Here is a 15,817-nt window from a genome sequence, read left to right as displayed (position 1 = left end):
CATACTTATTTAGACTTACTAACAGCTTTCACTAATGACTGTGTTCACTGTTGCATTTTGACTTACACAATTTCTTTCTTAATTTCCTTTAAAATTTTGATTCTATATTTCTATAATATATAATCCATATAATTCTATAATTTGTATTGTTAGTCACTCTATGAGGATCTGTACATAGGAAAATTTGGAAAGTTTTTATATGCAAAAACATAGTTCATTCTCAATTTTGATTGACAATTTGGCTGGGTATAGAATTCTAGGTTCAGAGTTACTTGATCTTAGCACTTTGAAAATAATGTGTAATTAACCTATTGCCTCTCTTTTGTTGCTGAGAACTGTAATTTTTATCAGAATCTTTCTTTATAAATAGTTTCTTTTCCCATGCAACTAATATAAATTTTTCTTCATCCTTTCATATTTTGACATGTCTTTGGAATGTAATTATGATTTGTTTTTATTATGTGGTGGTTTGTTCTGCTACACACTTGGTATGACCTTTCAATTTGAAGATTAATTTATTTCTTCAGTTTTAATCACCTCTAACATTCATGAAGTTGATTAATGATTCACTGGTTTCACCAAAGAAAATCTGTTTCTGACACTTATAATGAGATTAAGCCAGAAATACCCAAGAAATCTTGTAGAAGAATAAAGTGGAGGACTTACACTTCCAGATTTTAAGATCTACTGTAAAGCTACAACAAATAAGTTAGCAATAGCCAAATAGATTAATGAAATAAAATAAAGAGTCCATGAACAGACCCACACATAATTTTCAACAAAGGGGCCAATGATTCAGTATCTAAATGAAGTGCTTCTCAATGAATGTTGCTGGAGCACATGAATATCCATATCAAAAATAAATAGATCTCATCCCCTCATGTATCACATCATAGGCAAAATTAATTTGATGTGGGTCATAGACTTGATTTTACTTTTAAAATAATACAAGACAAAATAATAAAGCTTCTAAAAGAAAAATAAGAATATTTTCATTATTCTGATAACTGTACTATGGTTATGTAAGATAGTAAAATTAGAGAAAGCTGGATGAAGAGTATACATAAATTCTCTGTATTTTTTTTACAACTTTTCTGTAAATCTAAAATTACTTTAAATAAAAGGTTTCAAAAAGGCATAACTTTATAACTTTGAGACAGGCAAAAGTTACTTAAATAATGAACAAAAAAGGTAACCATAAAGGAAAAGATTGATGAATTTTACTCCATTAAAATTAAAAGATATTTATAAGAAGATACCAAAAAGAGAATGAAAAGACAAGCTACAGACCAGAGGAAGATGTTTGTAATACATGTATCCAACCAAAGATACATATACAGAATATATTAAAAGCTTCTACAAATCAATGGTCACAGCTCACAAATCAGTGGTCACAGCTACTCGGGAGGCTGAGGTGGGAGCCAAGGCTGTGGTGAGCTATGATAGAATCACTGCACTCCAGCCTGGGTGACCAAGTGAGATCCTGTCTCTAATTAATTAATTGATTAAATTTTTTTAAAACTTAAATTGACATTATTCAGTGCTGAGAAGCATGTGAAGGAACTGGAACCCTCAAAAGTTGATAGTGAGACTTTAAATTGGAATAATACTTTGGAAAACTAGCAGTACCCTATAATCCAAAATTTACACTCCTAGGTGTTATATATATATATATATACACACACATATATATGAAAAAATAACTGCATGAGTCCACAAAATATATGTACAAGAGTGTTTATAGCAATTTTATTCATAACAGGTAAAATTGGGAACAATCCAAATATTCATCAACAAAAGTGTGACATGTTCATACAACAGAATGATACACAGCAATAAAAACAAATGTTCTGTTGCTCCATGTCATAAGAGACATGAATCTCACAAACATAATGTTGAGCTAAATAAGCCAGACATAAAGGAGTTCATTCTGTGTGGTTTAAGTTGTATAACATTCAAAAATAGGCAAAAATAATCTATAGCAATAATCTATAATGATAAATGTTAGAAGTCACCCTCCAGGGCCAGGGGGTGGTGTGGATTGATGGGAAGGGTTCCCTGGGAAGCTTCTGGGGGCTAGGGGTGATTTATATCTTGATAGTTACATATGTTTACATAGATAAAATTACAATAAAAATTCATTGACATATGGGAGTCCTAGAGAGGGAGGAAAGAGAAAAAGGAGCAGAAAGAATATTTTTAAAAATAGTGGCTGAAAACTTGACAAATCGGATGAAAAACAATCCCCACATCCAAGAACTTTAATGAATTCCAAGTAGGATAAACTCAGAGGTCCATACCTAGACAGATTATAATCAGTAACACATTCCTAAATAGCCAATGGGTCAATGAGAAATCACAGGAAAATTAGAAAAGACTTTGAGATGAATGAAAACAAATATGCAACATACCAAAACATATGGGTTACAGTGAAAGCAGTGTTCAGAGGGAATTTATACCTGTAAATGCCTAGGTTAAAAAAAGAAGAAAGCTCAAATCAATACCCGGACCTTCAACCTTAAGAATCTAGAAAAAGAGCAAACCAAACCCAGAGCAAGAACAAGGAAGTAAATAATAAAAACTAAAGTGGAAATAAATGAAATAGAAAATGGAAAAGCAATAGAGAGAAATCAGTGAAACCATAACATAGTTCTTGGAGAAGGCCACAAAATTGACAAATGTTTAAGCCAGATTGACCAAGAATAAAAGAGAGAAGACTCAAATTACTAAAATCAAGAATCAAAGAGGGGACATTACTACCAAACTTACAGAAATAAAAAGGATTATAAGAAAATACTAAGAACAATGGTAAACCAACCAATTAGACCAGCTAGATAAAAACAGAAAAAATTCTAGAAAGACACAAACTACCAAAACTGACCCATGAAGAAACAGAAAATCTGAATAGACTTATAGCAATAAAGAGATTAAATCAGTGATCAAAAACTTCTCAACAAAGAAAAGCCCAAGACCAGATAGTTTTCACTGGTAAATTCTACCAGGTGTTTAAAGAATTAACACCAAACCTCAAATTCTTCCTAAAAATAGAAGAGAAGGGAAGATTTTCCAACTCATCCTATGATACCAGCATTACCCTAATACCAAAGCCAGATAAAAACATCACAAGAAAACTGCAAACCAGTAACTCTTGAAAATTCTCAAGAAAATACTAGCAAATCAAGTCCAACAACATATACACAGAATTATACAAGATCAAGTGGGATTTATCTCCAAAATGCAAAGTTGGCTCAACATTTGAAAATCAGTTAGTATAATATATTGTATTAATAGAATACAGGTCAAAAAACACATGATCATCTCCATAAATACAGAAAAAATCATTTGACAAAAATTCAACACCCTTTCATGATAAAACACCCAACTAGCTAGGAATACAAAGGAACTTTCTCAACTTGATAAAGGAAATCTATAAAAACAAACAAACAGCACCCTCACAGCTGACACCATATTTTCTCCCTAAAAGAAAGAATAAGACAAGAATGTCTACTCTTACCAATTCTATTCAAGGTCGTACTGGAGGTACTAGCCAAAGAAATTAGGCAAGAAGAAATAAAAGGATCCAGATTGGAAAGGAAGAAGTAAAACTATCTCTATTTGCAGGTGACATGATTATGTATATAGAAAATCCTAAGGAATCTACCAGGAAAACCAACCAACCAACCAAACAAACAAACAAACCCTGTGAGAGCTCATAAATGAGTTCAGTAAGATTGCAGGATGCAGATCAAAATATTAAAAATTATATTGTATTTCTACCTACTAGTAATAAAAAAATCAAAACATAAAATTAAGAAATAATTCCAAGTACAGTAGCATCAAAAGGAATGAAATATTTAAGAATAAATTTAACAAAAAAGTGTCAGACTTGTAACTGCAAACTACAAAATATCATTGAAAGAAATTAAAGAAGATCAGAATAAATGGAAAGACATCCCATATTCACAGATTAGAAGACAATATTGTTAAGATGGCAATACTTTTTAAACTGATCTACAAGTTCAATGTAACTGTCAAAATCCCAGCTGGCTTTTTGCATAAATTGACAAGCTGATCCTAAAATTCGTATGGAAATGCAAGAGACCCAGAATATACAAAACCATCTTGAAAAAGAAGAACAAAATTAGAGGATTCATTTCCCAATTTCAAAACTTACTACAAAGCTACAGTAATCAAGACTATGTGGTGCTGACCTAGGAGAGACGTATAGATCAATGGAACAGAATTGTAAATCTACAAGGAAGTCCATACATTTATGGTCAATTGATTTTCATCAAGGGTGCTGGGACTGTTTGATGGGGGAAAGCACTGTCTTCTCAGCAAATGGTGCCAGGTTAACTGGATACACACATGCACAAGAATGGAATTGGACCCTACCTCATGCCTACCCAGAAAAATTAATTCAAAATGGATCAATGGCCTACATGGGAAACCTAAAACTATCAGAAGAATTTGTAGATGTAAATCTTCATGACTTGGATTAGGCAACGGTTTCCTAGAAATGACACCTAAAGTACAAGCAAGCAAAGATCAAATCGATAAACTGGACTTCACCAAATTAAATTTTGTTGCACTTCAAGGGACATTATCAAGAAAATTAAAAGATCTGTAGAATGGAAGGACATACTTGTAAATCATATTTGATACAGGACATGCATCTAGAATTTATTTTTTAAAAGCCTCACAACTCAACAATGAAAGGCAAATAACGCAGTTTAATAATGGGCAAAATATTTGAATAGACATTTCTCCAAGGACCATAAACAAATGGCCAATAAACACATGAAAAGATGCTCAACATTATTAGTCCTTGGGGGACAGCAAATCAAAATCACAATGAGATGCCACTTCACACCCACTTAGGATGGATATAATAAAAAGACAATTACTAGTGCTGCCAAGGATGTGGAGAAAGTGGAACCTTCATACCTTGCTGGTGGGAATGTATGGCATTTCCTGAAAGAATTAAATAGAGTTACCATGTAACCCAGCACTTCTACTCCTAAGTCTATATCCAAAAGAAAACACATGTCCACACAAAAACCTTGTCCATGAATATTCACAGCAGCATTAGTCATAGTAGCCAAAAAGCAGAAACTACCCAAATGTTCATCAGTTGACAAGTGAATAGACAAAATGTGGTCTATCCATACCATGACATATGTCACCATACAAACCAATGAAATCTGAGGCATGCTACAACATAGACAAAACTTATAAATATTATCCTAAGTGAAGCTTGTGTGGTAGCTCACACCTATAATCCCAGCACTTTGGGAGGCTGAGGTGGATCGATCATTTGAGGTCAGGAGTCTGAGACCAGTCTGGTCTACTGAAAAAACAAAAATTAGCTGGGTGTGGTGACACACGCCTGTGATCCCAGCTACTCGGGACGCTGAGGCAGGACAATTGCTTGAGCCTGAGAGGCAGAGATTGCAATTAGCCAAGATTGTGCCTCTGCACTCCAGCCTGGGCCACAGTGTGAGACTCCAGCTCAAAAAACAAAAACAAAAACAAACAACAACAAAAAAAACTAAGTGAAAGAAGTCAAGCATTGATATGAAATGTCCAGAATAGGCAAATTCATAGAAACAGAAAGTAAATTACAGGTTGCCAAGGGCTGGGGGAGGGGGAAGGGGGTGTGCCTGCTAATGAGTATGGGATTTTTTTTGGAGTGATGAAAACATTCTGGAATTAGATAATGGTGATGGTTGCACAAATGTGTGAATATTCTGAAAACGACTGAATTGTACACTTTAAAAGGGTAAATTTTGTGGTATGTGAATTATATTTCAATTAAAAAATCATTGAGCTTTACTGTTAAGGTTTATATGCTGTTCTGCAGAAGGAGGTAAAGGGAAATACATTTATATAATCTAAAAGAGGATCAAGAATGTATATCTTACTTTTTAATAAAATAGTCAATAGACAAAACAAACAACTGTAATGCATCATTATTGATTGACCCTAGTGTTTACAAAGCTGTAAAATATATTCTGAGGACAGTTATGAGAACTTGAATATGGAGTAAATAAGTATCGGATGACATCATGGAATTGGTCATTTTTTGCAGCTAAGATAATGCTACATGTGAATGTGAAAGAACATCCTTATTTTTTAGAGCTGTCTTCTGGAGTATTGTAATATCTCTGATTTAGTTTTCAGTGGTTTGGCATTGTGCATGGAGAGAGAGATAGAGAGAGAGGAAGCAATATGGTAAAATGTTAATACTTGAGGAATTTGGGCAACAAGTTCTTTGTACTGTTCTTTCTACGTTTCATCATGTTCAAGGCTTCTCATAATGCATTTATAAGGAAAGAGAAGCGTGTGCATGAATGTAAGTGTTTAGTTGAATTCTCCACAGCCACCCCTACTCCTCCCTCTGGCTCATCCACAAGGGTCCCATCCCAGTTGCAGGCTGGGTCCCAGGCAGAGCACTGGCCCTGCAGAGCTGGTCTTCAGCCTGGCCGCTGGGGAACCGTGGGAAAGGGCGGCTGGGCTGTCCCCCTACCTGAGGCCTGGGAGTCAGGGATGTGTGCACTGTCAACAGATTTCTGGTGGGTCTTTGGCTGTTGTTCAGACAAGGGCAGTTGGGGGGAAGCAGACTCCAAAAGGAAATGCAGTGGCCCTCCTTGGGAGAAGTAAAAAGTCTTTATCAAGCCTGAGGCCCTTTCAAAAGTAAAATGTCACACTGGAGTTACCCTTAGAGAACAACACTCTGGAGAAGGAGTGGCTAGAAGACGAAGCTTGACAGAAGCCATAAAGAGCTGTAGAGGACAGTGGGGTCGACAGAGGAGGGGACACCTCCCTGAGTGAGTGGTGAATGACAGATCCAGACGGTGCGGGGGAGGAGGGGACGGCACTGCAAGGACTAGCGCCTGGTGGCTCCACAGCAGTCCTTCCCCACGGAGCCCGGCCTGCTGTGGCCCCAGCAGGACGCCCCACCAACGCGTCAGTTTTCACCCCAAAAAAGAGCTGTCCTCTTCCCCTGCTCTCAGACTCCTGCCACCCCCTCCACCTGTGGATCTGAGGGGCCATTGTGGGGGGACTCCCTGCCGCTGCATCCTCTGTAGGAAGAGCCTAAGGACCCACCTGCACGGGCCAGCCATCCGCTTTCTCACCCTAAAAACGGAGGTGAGTTCCTGCACTGTGACTCAGACTTCAGGATCCAGAAGCACAGTTGGAGGTGCGGGGCTGTCTCTCATTATCAGTTTAAGAAGCTGCCTGAGTGAGGGGCTGAGTTGGGAGGACCGAGGAGTACAGGACTGGGGTAAGCAAAGACCCTGGAGGTCAAGGCGGCTGGGTGCTGACTTCCCACGAGGGACTAAAAGCTGGAGGACCTCAAACTGAAGGTGCCGAGGCAGCTGGAGGGGGATGCCCATACGGAGATAATGGCCAAAGGGCGGCCGCAGGTCAACCCTAGGGGGCTGGGCAGGTGTGTGGCAGGAGCCCCCACCAGTGATCAGTGACACAGGAGACCCCTATGACAAGGGAAGTGCCCAGGCAGAGAGCGAGTCCACAGACAGGTCCACCATGGGGGCCAGGCAGGTGGGTGATGTGGGGTCTCCTTGTCACTGACAAAGAAAATGAAGGTTTAAGCCAGGTGTGGTAGTGCACCTATAGTCCCATCATTCAGGAGGCTGAGGTGGGAGGATCATCTGAGTCCAGGAATGTTGAGGCTGCAGTGAGCGGAGATCACACCACTGCACTCCAGCCTGGGTGACAGAGTGAGACACTGTCTTGAAAGAGAAAGGAAGGGGAGGGGAGGTGGAGGAGGGGGAGAGGGAGGGGGAGGGTTTAAAAAAGAATGGAAGGTTGGCTTTAATCACTGAGTTTGGTAAAGTAGAAAAACCTGATGTACCTGGCATTTCACTGGATATGCAGATCAACACGTTCTGATGCATTGTTGGGGCACACGAAAGGGATCCCAGAGACCACCCTGGCAGAAGTGTCCCCCTGCGCACCCTGACACATTGACCCAGGGTCCATAGACCAAATGACAGGCTGGGGCAGTGGTGAGGGGACAGCCAGGGCAGCATAACTGAGCTGAGGACAGGCTGCAGGGCTAAGGGCCATAGCAGGGAAGGCCTGTGCTCCTCTGTCCAGGGCAGGTTGACCCTCTCACCCTGTGCCAAGCAGGATCCCCACCCTGACTCCCCTGACAAAATCTGCTGGTCACCCTCAAAGGCCTGATGTTCCTGGCATGTCCCTCCTTGGTGCTGTGCCCGGAAGGCAGCCTTGCATGGTCTAGGACAGCGAGGGCCACCGGGGCTGCTGTGGGCTCCAAGCAGTGATGGCCTCCACCCATGCTGACTCCTCCCCTAGAGATGAAGGGGCCCAGATTTACCACCCAGGGGCAGGCAAGGGTTGGGGAGGCATGCGCAGTAGGGGAGGGAGGGGCTTTGACCAGGTGTGACTCAGGGAGACAGGGGATCAGGTTCCCTGTCAAAGGTCCACCTCTCCAGGGCTGCCTTAGGCGAGAAGCTGGTGGGATCAATCCAGCCATCTGTTTAATCCCAGAAACAAAGGTACTCACTGCACTGTGTTCCCCGCTGGCCAGGAGAGGGGCAGGGTGTGTAATTGACCTACTTGTCAGAAGTCAGGGAACAATGACCCCAGCAGAAGGGTTTGAAGGGAGTGGGAGTCAGTTGGGTGGAGGGGGTTGGGGACCTCAAAGGCAGGGGGCAGCCCAGCTACCAAGGCCCCCGGGGAGGGAGCAGACCCCTCCCAGGAGCCCACAGGCCACTGTAGCTGCAGCTGGGGTGAGGGGAGCTGGACCTGGACCTGGACCTGGACCTGGACCTGGACCTGCCTCAGCCCTTGCTGTCGGGGTGGGGCCTGGCAGAGGCCAGGAGCCAGTCATCCTGGCCCTGGGTCTGGGGTTGGCACCAGGGCTCTCTCCAGTGGGGTTCCTGTCCCCACTTTAGAGAGGGGGTTACACCCTTAAGCCCTGACTTCCCTCTGAGCCTCTAGTTCGTGTGGGTGTGCAAAGACTGATGCGCCCTCAGGGGCTTCGCTGTGTTATTCGGACCCTTTTGTCTTGTCTCCCTTGTTTCTCTGAGCAGTCAGTTGCTTTCTGAGCTGCATGCTATTAAATCTTCTGTGTTTCTGGTTGGCTTTCATGCACACATTTGGAAGCTGCTTCTTTAGGCCAGTAGAGGTGATCTATTCTTAATGGAAAGTGCCTTTTATCAAAATTAACTATGTTTCTTCGTCGTTTTATACTTTTACCTTCAATTATATTTTCCCAGAGAACTTTGTTACACCTTTCTTTTTGTCAGCATTTGTCTGCTGTACCTTTTATATTATTGTCATTTTCCTGCTTCACTTTTATTGCATTTTAGGTGTGTCCCTTGTAAACTGTAACTGGATTTCATGTTTTAATCCAATTTGAAAATCTTTTAATAATCCATTCAGAGTCTTTTCTCCTTATTTATTTTTCCCATTTACTATGCTTGTCACTACTTTTTCTCCCATTCTGACATTCATTGGATTACTTCATTTCTTTTGTTCCATTTCCCCTTCTACTTCTTTAAAAGTTATCTTTTAGTTTTGTTCTTATAGTCATTACCTTTATTTATTTCTTATTTATTTTTGAGCTGGAGTCTCACTCTGTCACCCAGGCTGGAGTGCAATGGCGCAATCTCGGCTCACGGCAACCTCCACCTCCCGGGTTCAAGCAATTCTCCTGCCTCATCCTCCTAAGTAGCTGGGATTACAGACACCTGCCATCATCCCCAGCTAATTTTTGTATTTTTTGTAGAGACGGAGGTTCCACCATGTTCGCCAGACTGGTCTTGAACTGCTGACCTCAGGTGATCCACCTGCCTCAGCCTCCCAAATGCTGGGATTACAGGTGCGAGCCACAATGCCCGGCATCTGGTCATTACCTTTAAATTGTTAACACATGCATATTCTTAAAATTCTAATGTTAAGCGACACCTGTATTCTTTCTCCCCAAAGAAAGGATTTCTCTCAGAATCCTTTCATTGGCTGAGTGACTGCGGCCCTCCCACCTCCCTACCCCTACAGACCAGCTCCAGTGTTATCATGGGAAACCTGAATTCTGTCTAGTTGGTAATATCCTGCTTTACTGTTTTAATTGGTACTGGTTAGATTATATCACAGAGGTTTCTGATGTTCTCGCTGTTTCTGTGTGATCTACTTGTGAACGTGTGATGTAGATTGCTGTTTCTCCTTGTGCTATCTTTTGAGCTTTGTGTATTTTCAAGTTTATCGTTGAGTACACTGATGGTTATGATTGTTATATTTTCTTGGTGATCATTCCTTTCACCAGGATGAGACACATCCCTCAGTGATGACCGCCTGCTTGCCCCTCCAGGCCTACCTTTCTGCCCTGCTTGGAGCCCCAGCAGCTTCCCTCAGTAGATTGCATCTGCCACACTCCTGCCCGCTCTGGCTTTCAAGAAATCAGAGAGCAGGATAGAGGGTGGGCTCAGGTTCTTGATTCTGTCACCCAATTCCTCCCTGCAGGCCTGTGGGCTGGTGGCAACTGCATTCCTAATCAACTGTCCCTCTCCTAAAGCTGCAAGTGTCCCTGGGCCCTGGAACACCTCCCATTCTCTCTCCCTCCTCTGCAGACCTCGGCAGGGCCTTGGGGACCTCATCGTCTCTTGTTGGTTCCTTTAGCCCTGCCAATATGAGCAGCGCAAATCCATACAGGTCTGCAGCAACTCAATTCTTGCCTCCTCGATGGAGAGAATTCGTCTGAGGTGCATAAGGCAGAGTGAGAGACCAAGGTGAGTTTTTAAGCAGGACTGAGAATTTATTTAAAAATTTTAGAGCAGGACCAAAAAAAAGTAAAGTACACTTGGAAGAGGGCCAGGCTGGCAACTTGAGATTCAGGTGCCTCGTCCGACCTTTGCTGTGGGGTTTTATACATTGGCATGACTTGGGGTTTGTGTTTCTTCTCCCCTGATTCTTCCCTTGGGGTGGGCTTAGAGAGGCCCACTTGGGAGGGGTTGCACAGTGTGTTTACTGAAGTTATGCACATGCTCATCTGAGGCGTTTTTCCCTTACCAGTTGAGTGTTCCTAGAGGAGGGTCATGTACCAGTTAAACTCCATTTTGCCTCTTAGTGCACATGTTTGAGCCCACTCACCCAACTCCTGAGATCTTATCGGAAAGCTGCTGATTACCAGCTCCAGGTGTTTTCTATCTCCTGGGAAACTGCCTTTCCCTGGTGCAACCAATTATTATTTTAGAGAGACAGTTTAACAACCACCTAACCATCACCTGATGGTGGCCTGATATTCCTGCTGGGGGAGCCCTCTCCTGCCCTGCTCATGTCTGCCTAGCTACCAACTCTAACACCAGTATCCCTGCAAGTAGGACTTTCATTCATTGCTCTTCTCTTAATCCTTCGAGTGTTTCCTTCTGAACCATGATTGATCCATTGTTTTTGACTCTTTATAATGACATTTCCTTAAATTTTATTTTAGATTATGTGGCTACTAATATACCCTCCTTCTTTTGTTAATATTTACAGGCCAGTCTCTGTCTTTCCACAGATATATTTAATCAATTTGCATTTGCTACCCTTTACTGTGTGAATCCATGTCATTCTTCCTCAGCAGAGGCCAGTTTCTTGGCATCTTCTTACCCTCTCTGCCCTTCTCGCCTATCCCAGACTACTTTTAATCAGTACGCCTGCAAGCTTAATGCCTTCCATGTGTGTCTCTGCCTGCCACTGCTTCTTGGCTTCCACAGCTTCCTACTGTATTTTTGTAATTACTGGATAACTTCCTTTATTAATTTTTTCGGTGAAGATCTGTGAGGGTGATAAACTGATACAAATACCTTAATATTCCAATACTTCATCTTATTATCAGTCCTTGTTGACAGTGTGGCTGGGTATAGAATTGCAACTCTAGAGTTACTTTGCCTCAGCACTTTAAAGATGCTGTTTTATTATCTTCTTGCCTTCATTTTGCTGATTTTATCTGACTATTCTTTTATATATGGCCCACATTCTTTATTGGTAACTATTAGGGTTGATTCTTTATCCTTGGTGTAATGGAATGTGAGCATAGTGTGGCCAGTTTTTTGTCTTATGGTGATTTGCTCAGTGTGTGCCTTCGATTTGAAGATTAATTTATTTTTTAGTTCTAGAGGTTCTGTTTTACTTTTTGAAAATATTTCTTCTTATTTAATCCATTCTGGAATCTCAACTAGATAGATATTGAAACGTCCCTGAAACCTCAATGTCCCATTTTTCCATACTCTCCAGCTATTTATTCCTTTGTGCTGCATTGTTCTGCAATGTGTCCAATCTATTAATCTTTTACATGGAATGTTATATATTTCATTTCCACCATCTCTATTTAGTTCTGTTTCATAACCCCCATCTTTGTTTTATGGATGAAGTAGTAGTCTTTATCTTTCTGAATGTAATTGTGTAGTGTTTGTTTGTTTTAACGATAGCTTTTAGAAATTCCTGAAGATTCATGTGTTAACTCTCTCTGGAGGGGCTCCTCCCTTTGTTGAAGACAGCATGGGCATCTCTAGACATTTGCTGATTTGACATTTGCAGACATTACTTTGTCCAGCCAGCAGTTTTTTCTCCCATATAATCCCATCTATTCTGTGCATTTTTGGGGACTCCTCCCAGTTTCAAGTCTACCAAGAAGTCCCCTTCTTATTTACAAGTGGGATGGTTAATTTTCTGTTAAATTGTTGAATATTTTTCTTATTGGTATGGATTTAGTGCAGAGAGGGGTATGTCACAGGCCAGGGTTTAGCACAGGTCAAGGATCTCCAGAGAAACAGAACCAACAGGATGGATGGATAGAGAGATAAATGATAGATAGATAGATAGATAGATAGATAGATAGATAGATAGATAGAAGATTTACTGTGAGAATTGGCTCACACAATTATAGAGGTTCAGAGGTCCATGATATGCCATCTGCAAGCTGGAGAACCAGGGAAGACATGGTATAATTTAGTCTGAGTCCAAGGCCTGACAACTTGGAGTTACATTGCTTGAAGGCAGAAGAAGATGGATTTCTCTGCTCAAGGAGAGACACAGAAAGAGTGAATCTGCCTTTCCTTTGTCTTTTTGTTCTATCCATGCCCTCAAAGGATGGGATGGTACCTGCTAGCATTGTTGAGGGTAGATCTTCCTTTCTCAGTTCACTGATTCAAATGCTTATCTCTTCTGGAAACACCCTCACAGATATACCCAAAAATAAGATATAACACTTCACCAGATACCTTGGTATCCCTAATCCCAGTCATGTTGACACCAAAATTAAGCATCACAGGGCAACTGTAGCATTTGATGGCCTATTGTCTTGAAGCAGGACTCTCTCCCCTGGTTTTAATTTTCTTTATGAAATTCATTTAATATTTTACTGTTAGCTATTTTATACTTTCTGTTGCTATTGTTAAGGGGACATTTTTCCCATAACATTATTATTCTATGTTGGGTTCTCCAGGCAGCTGACTCTTGGAATCAATGCTGTGGGGGAGAGGAGAAGGAAGCAGGACTGGACAGAGAGAGGTCAAGGTCAAGTTCAAGAGAGCTCATGGGCCAGGCAGGCCTGATGACCTTAGTTGACCCCATGAGGATCCCAGGAACTAAAACACCCTGTTGGAGGTGTCCAGTTGGGCTTTCATCCTTGCTTCCCTCAGTCACTGGATGTGTACAGCCTTGGGAAGGCCACCCTTGGGAAGGTCAGGGTGGCCATCTCCCGTTGAGGCTGTCCCTGAAAAGACTGGCATCTGAAGGCTGCTGACTACATTCCCAGCAGGTGGAGCAAGAAGTCCCTCTATGAAGGGGCTTTGAGCAGCACATCTCTGTGCCTGTCACAGTTTTTAACTGGCTGCTATATTTATAGGAAAGCTATTTACTTGCATATATTTATCTTATATTCAGCCACCTACAGAAGTCCCTTCACTGTAATTAGTTTTCTATTTTTTAGAGGGATGTAAGTGTACTAAACTAAGATAAACGTGGCTGTTTACAAGAGTCCTACCTCCCATTTCAGTTTCCTGTGTTATTGCATTTGCCAGAATTTACCAACAAATGTTCAAAAAATGTTCATAAAAACAGTCATAACTGAGAGTGCTGTTCTGTTCTTGATTGCCCGTAAGAATCTCGAGTGAGGTCAGCTGTTGCCCTGTGATATGGTTTGGCTGTGTCCCCACCCAAATCTCATCATGAACTGTAGTTCACATAATCCCCACGTGTCATGGGAGGGACCCAGTGGGAGGTAATTGAATCGTGGGGGTAGTTTCCCCATCCTGCTTTCATGATAGTGAGTGAGTTCTCACGAGCTCTGATGGTTTCATAAGGGGCTTTTCCTGCCTTCACTCTGCACTTCTCCTTGCTGCCACCATGTGAAGAAGGATGTGTTTGCTTCCCCTTCTGCCATCGTAAGTTTCCTGAGGCCTCCCCAGCCCTGCAGAACTGTGAGTCAATTAAACCTCTTTCCCTTATAAATTATGCAGTCTCAGGTATGTCTTTATTAGCGGCATGAGAATAGACTAATACGCTCTGAAATGTCTCTTCTCTTTGCGTTGAAGAAAACTCCTTTAAGCCTCATAAAAGTGCAGTAAGTGGAGGCAGATAGCAACCAGGGTAGATATGTAGTGGATGGCATTGTTTCATCCTCCTCGTGTTTATCTGATCACCATCTACTTGTGGCACATGATATTGGTCTTCCATCAAAATGTTTCTTAGTGGGCCCCTGTCAACTCCTGGTGGTTGGCTCTTTTGGCTTCAAACCGTGCATGTAACTGTTTATTCTAGGATTTTCCATGGGGCTGGTATCCTTAAGCTCACAGGGCTGCAGCCCCTCCAATCTACCCTTTGTCTCTCTTCATCCTAGAAGCACCTCCTGATGCTCCTTGGAAAGACTGGGAGAGCCATTGGTGCTGGGGGGCAGTAGTTTCTATGGACATGATCTGAGGGTCAGAAGCTCTGGGGTCAGGCAGTTCTCTTACCCCCTCAGACTCCATTTCCATGACCCTGAATAGTTCCCACTGGGGGAGGCAGAGAATCCCAGCAAGAGCAGACCTTGAAGGCCATCTGCACTCAGCTAGCAAGGAGAGCCCACCTTCGAGGTGGCAGAAGGACACAGATACCTTGGGGGGTCTGCCCTGACTCTCACCCCTTCCTGTTCTCCCCCCAGCATCCTCTCCCTTTTAGAAGGACCTTCTCCCGGATGCAGTGCCTTATACCTATAACTCCAGTGACTCAGGAGGCTAAGGGAGGAAGATTGCTTGAGGCTAGGAATTCAAGACCAGCCTGAGCAACAGAATGAGACCCCATCGCTAAAATACTTTTTAGTTAGCTAGGCGTGGTTGCACAAACCAATAGTCCTAGGTACTCAGGAGGCTGAGGTGGGAGGATCACTTGAGCCCCAGAGGTAGAGGCTGCAGCGAGCTATAATCATGCCACTGCACCCCAGCCTGGGTGACAGAGCCAGACCCTAACTCTATAAACAACAACAACAAAATCTTGTATCTTCATTTACCGTCCATGGATCAAACCCTGTCTGCCCCAGTAACCCATTCTCCGATGATATTTTCTTGCTCATAGGCCTGCGTGGGCTGCACATTTGCTCTGCATTAAATCAGGCCTCATGTCATCAATGTGCTGAGTCCTGTCCAGTGCTCTTCCCAGCCTGCTCACTCCAGCACTCAGAAAGTCTCTGCTTGTTCTAGCCTGTCTTTCGCACCTCTCCAACATGTGTGAATCTCCCTTTTGAATAGAGAGCAAACCGGCGTCAGGCCAGAGCCTTGGCAGGCAGAATCGCAAGTTGGCTCGCTGG

Source organism: Pan troglodytes, chromosome 2, assembly GCF_028858775.2.
Source record: "Pan troglodytes isolate AG18354 chromosome 2, NHGRI_mPanTro3-v2.0_pri, whole genome shotgun sequence".
Taxonomy (NCBI): domain Eukaryota; kingdom Metazoa; phylum Chordata; class Mammalia; order Primates; family Hominidae; genus Pan; species Pan troglodytes.
Note: the sequence above shows the minus strand (reverse complement) of the source record.